The 5,638-nt window shown below is 35.2% G+C and overlaps 1 long non-coding RNA gene across 1 annotated transcript; it reads left to right on the top strand.

The window, feature by feature from the left end:
* The first annotated feature begins 1,235 nt into the window (after window positions 1-1,235).
* LOC128238789 (uncharacterized) lies at window positions 1,236-5,041 on the top strand. The gene is made up of 3 exons (XR_008261773.1): window positions 1,236-1,417; window positions 1,789-2,276; window positions 2,598-5,041. It is a non-coding gene; the product is annotated as an uncharacterized LOC128238789 (long non-coding RNA).
* Window positions 5,042-5,638: the final 597 nt, after the last annotated feature.

Here is a 5,638-nt window from a genome sequence, read left to right on the forward strand (position 1 = left end):
TAAAAAATTTAGGGGTGGGGTATGTGCCCCCCCCCCCCCGGCCCCTGGATCCGCTAGTGTTAACAGTTGATTATTGCAATTGTTCATTGAACATATTAATATAATACTTCAATGTGCCTGGGAACAATCTGTGATAGACTGTGAGCAAATATTATTGATTGGCAATTGAAGCCAATTCAATTTCTTTCTGATAGACACTTGTTTGTTTAATATACTTTTCTTTATATTATCAAAGAATATATCCCGGAACAACCTGTTTTAGACCGCCTAAAGATTATTTAGATTTCAGTCATAAGTAAGTGATTATCAAAGATAAATGTTTGTGTGAACAATTTAAAGCAATCATTCATCTTTGAAAAAAAAACAAAAAAATAAAATCTGTTTCAATCGTCTGTTGTTTCATCAATAGCCTATTCAACATGCTAAATTAGTCATTCTAAAATGCCGTCCAGGCCTTTTTTTTAATGATGGTTAGCCTGGACGTCATTCATAATAAAATTCGTAAACATGTTCAAAATGCCGATCAGAATTTGGTCGCAAGTTTATTGAAATAATTCCAATTTAGTCTATTAAAACAAAAAAAGAACATTTTACCTGTTAAAACTAATCCTTTTTACATCAATTGCACTATACATATTATAAAATAATCACGTTCCGAATTGTTCCAGGCTAACCATCATTTAAAAAAAAGCCTGGACGGCATTTTAGAATGACTACATGCTAAATAATCTGTGATAGACAACAGCTTCAACGTATTTATAAACGTTGCATTGAAATATTTCATGACAGACTCCTGAAAAATACTAATAATATATAGTAATATTGTCATTCCTTTTATAACATAAAAAGTAAAATAAATAAAAGCAATTATCACGACAATCTGAACGACATTAATAAAATTGTGATGGCCTCGAAGCAGGTCCGATCATAATTAAGGATATACAACTGGGTCGACCCCGTGTCGTATTCTGATTTTTGCACTCAAAATCCGATTTAGTAATTATTGAACACTAAATGTTGAGTACAAAACAATGAATTACTTGAAACACACATAAATAAGTATTGCCTTCGACGCTGTAAAACTGTTGTTGTTTACTGTTTTCTGCAAAATATTCCCGACAAAAAAAGGGTGGACGTTATATTCTATACACGCTCACAGTCTGACCATTGGAATCTATACAGCCTTAAATCTTTCCGTAAAGTAAACCATGAAACTGTTGCCTGCGACCATTTCAACTAGTTTTATTTCCGGATAGCACTTTAAGCTCCCGTTTTAGGATAATAACTCTTTTAAGGATTATAACTTGGACTTCCAATATGTCGACATGGATAAACAGCCTCAAGTCAACTTTATAAGTGCTCCGTCACCATGATGTGTCGCTGTGGTACGAAAGGATTGGGATCAAGCATGCTAACAGTAAAAGATACATGATTTTACTTTGACGTTTGAAATATCAAAGACGAATATTTGAATGTTATTTTATGTATGTTTGGTTCATTATGTTACTTTGTCAAGTGTTTGTGGTTATAAATGACTGGTGCATAACATTCTAAATGCAATGTCAGATTGAGAGAATTGCTCCCATTTGTCCAAATTTTATTTTCATCAATTGTGGCAATGAAAGCAGATCGGATATCATGCACAGTAAAGATTTTCCTTTTCTTTTTGTAATATATCTTGAAGAATATCAAAGACTGCGGGAACTGAAAGGTTTTATACCAAGACTTACAGTCATAGTTGATAATGACAAAGTTATCAAGTATTGCATTATTCAAATATAATTTCAGGTTATGCAGATTGTTGAGAGCAAAATGATGAGGGAAGGCAGGAAAGTCTGAGTCTTATAGTCTGTTAATGTTAACATGTTAAATGTTTAAAACACCTTTTTATTCATGATTTTCCAATATGATATCATGTGTATTGTGATCCTAAAATTGGACTTTTTTCTTTATTGGATTTTTAGGAATATTTAACTGCTTCAGTCTTTGAAATAATATCATGACCGTAAAGCAAACCACAAAGTATGTTTTAATATATTTTGCCTTATACTACCGTACAGGCCATCCATATAGCATACTTTTGTTGTAAAAAACATCTTAATATTTGCACAATAGGTTTTAAGACTTTGATTTTTTGAAGGTGATCAACAAATGAATGATTTTTCATAGAATTTTCTTTTTATATTATGATTTAATTGCAGTATGTACTCATGGCAAAATGGTGTTCGAGAGGTGACGAATAAGGATTTGCTTGCAAAATTGAAGAACGATAATATGTATGTTGTATTTGTTTTCTTCTATATATGAGAATACTGTGTTAAACTTTAAATCTTGCCATGAAATAAGTATCATGTATTCCAATTTCAATTTGCCAGTATTACTTTATCATAATCCTAAAAGATCCTCTATAACTAAACTTTATGCAAGAATAATTTTTATACATTTGAAATTCTTGTAATTTCCTGCTAACAGCATTTATTCCTGTATTGCATATAAACTGATAAATGCCCAAGATTGCCAAAAAAATGCTAACTGCTGATCTTTGATAAATGGGGATGCTTTTAATCTTTATCTTAAATTAATTTTTATTTTTTCAGGCAAAGAACAGAAAGAAAGGTTCTCTTAACATAGAAAGTAAAGAAATAATGAAGTTCACACTACAGTTGACAATCTGGATGTGTTTCCTTTGTTATTTGAACATGATTTATTTTAACTTACATAACAAGTATGCACTACAATAATGAATATCTATATTAATAGTAATGATATTCCATTAAAAATTGATATGGAAAAAATATTCTTTGACAGTGCAAGATAAGATAAATCCAGACATAGTCAGAGTCTTCAGTTAACTTGGATGTGTTCCATTTGTTTCATCCACATACTTGAAATTTGTCTTGTAACTACATGTATTTTTATGAGGTTAAGTGGTGAGTAATCAACCATTTTTATGCCCCCCGAAGGTGGGCATATTAAAATCGCACCGTCCGTCCGTCCGTCCGTCCGTCCGGCCGGCCATGTAACTTTCCCTTGTATGGACAGATTTTAAAATAACTTGCCACATGTGTTCCACATACCAAGACGACGTGTGGCGTGCAAGACTCGTGTCCCTACCTCAAAGGTCAAGGTCACACTTAGTGTTTATTCACAATGGAGTGCTTCATATAAGGACGTAGAGTATAGGTTGTCGTGTCCGGGCTGTAACTTTCTCTTGTATGGACAGATTTTAAAATAACTTGCCACATGTGTACCACATACCAAGACGACGTGTCGCGTGCAAGACCCGTGTCCCTACTTCAAAGGTCAAGGTCACACTTAGTGTTTATTCACAATGGAGTGCTGCATATAACGACATAGAGTACAGGTTGTCGTGTCCGGGCTGTAACTTTCCCTTGTATGGACAGATTTTAAAATAACTTGCCACATGTGTTCCACATACCAAGACGACGTGTCGCGTGCAAGACCCGTGTCCCTACCTCAAAGGTCAAGGTTACACTTAGTGTTTATTCACAATGGAGTGCTGCATATAAGGACATAGAGTATAGGTTGTCGTGTCCGGGCTGTAACTTTCCCTTGTATGGACAGATTTTAAAATAACTTGCCACATGTGTTCCACATACCAAGACGACGTGTCGCGTGCAAGACCTGTGTCCCTACCTCAATGGTCAAGGTCACACTTAGTGTTTATTTACAATGGAGTGCTGCATATATGTCAGTATAGGTTGTCGTGTCCGGGCTGTAACTTTCCCTTGTATGGACAGATTTTAAAATAACTTGCCAAATGTGTTCCACATACCAAGACGACGTGCCGCGTGCAAAACCCGTGTCCCTACCTCAAAGGTCAAGGTCACACATAGAGTTTATTCACAATGGAGTGCTGCATATAACGACATAGAGTATAGGTTGTCGTGTCCGGGCTGTAACTTTCCCTTGTATGGACAGATTTTAAAATAACTTGCCACATGTGTTCCACATACCAAGACGACGTGTCGCCTGCAAGACCCGTGTCCCTACCTCAAGGTCAAGGTCACACTTAGTGTTTATTCACAATGGAGTGCTGCATATAAGGACATAGAGTATAGGTTGTCATGTCCGGGCTGTAACTTTCTCTTGTATGGACAGATTTTAAAATAACTTGCCACATGTGTTCCACATACCAAGACGAAGTGTCGTGTGCAAGACCCGTGTCCCTGCCTCAAAGGTCAAGGTCACACATAGTGTTTATTCACAATGGAGTGCTGCATATAAGGACATAGAGTATAGGTTGTCGTGTCAGGACTGTTACTTTCCCTTGTATGGACAGATTTTAAAATCACTTGCTACATGTGTTCCACATACGAAGACAACGTGTCGTGTGCAAGACCCATGTCCCTACCTCTTAGGTGAAAGATACACTAAGTGTTTATTCACAAGGGAATTCTGAATATAAGGACATAACAGTGTAGGTTGTCAAGTATGGGTGGTATTTTTTTATGTTCAGAGGCAATTTAAAATAACTTGCCATATGTATTTGACACGTAAAGGCAAGATCAACTTTTCATGTACTGACCTTGTTCGTAGGTCAATGTCACATTCGGGGGCATTCGTCACATACTGTGACAGCTCTTGTCTTATTTGGGGATAGTATGTATTTATGTTGACACTATGTGTACCTTCATTCTCTTCATTTTTCTGTACGAAACAAGACCAAATGTGTCATTTTAGTTTAACCATTATAAACTGTATTTATTATACTCTATTGAATACCCATTCGTATATTACCAAACATTTTAACAAATTTAAATGTGTTGTTATTTTGATTATATTGTATTGATGTCATAGGGTACATGTACATGTTCATTCCTAGCCTTCAAGATAAAACAGAATCTGATATATTTGTTGTTGTAAAATGTGTTCTTTATGCATATACATATAGAGTGGCTACAGAGAACTCAACATTTTTCTTACAAAATATCTAAGGGTTTCCCTGCATGTGATTGCTACATTCAGTGTACCTCTTGTTATATAATACATTATATATGATCAATAAAACAGATTAAGAACCAAAGCTGTTGCTAAATACTTTTTAAAAGCTGTATATGTACAAGACAATACTGAGACTGTATAGACACCAATGTTTGTCCTAACTTGAAGATGTATTGATTCCAATGATTGCCTTCAGTTGAGGCTGTATAGATTCCAATGTTTGTCTTCAATTGAGGCTGTATAGATTCCAATGTTTATCTTAAGGCGAGGCTGTATAGATTCCAATGTTTGTCTTAAGCTGAGGCTGTATAGATTCTAATGTTTGCAGTTGAGGCTGTTCAGTTGAGACTGTATAGATTCTAATGTTTGTCTTCAGTTGAGGCTGTATAGATTCTAATGTTTGTCTTCAGTTGAGGCTGTATAGATTCCAATGTCTATCTTAAGGTGAGGCTGTATATATTCTAATGTTTGTCTTCAGTTGAGGCTGTATAGATTCCAATGTTTGTCTTAAGGTGAGGCTGTATAACGTCCAATGTTTGTCCCTACTTGAAGCTGTATAGACTCCAATGTTTGTCTTAAGTTGAGGCTGTATAGATTCCAATGTTTGTCTTAAGCTGAGACTGTATAGATTCTTATGTTTGTCTTCAGTTGAGGCTGTATAGATTCCAATGTT

This window comes from Mya arenaria, chromosome 6, assembly GCF_026914265.1.
Source record: "Mya arenaria isolate MELC-2E11 chromosome 6, ASM2691426v1".
NCBI lineage: Eukaryota > Metazoa > Mollusca > Bivalvia > Myida > Myidae > Mya > Mya arenaria.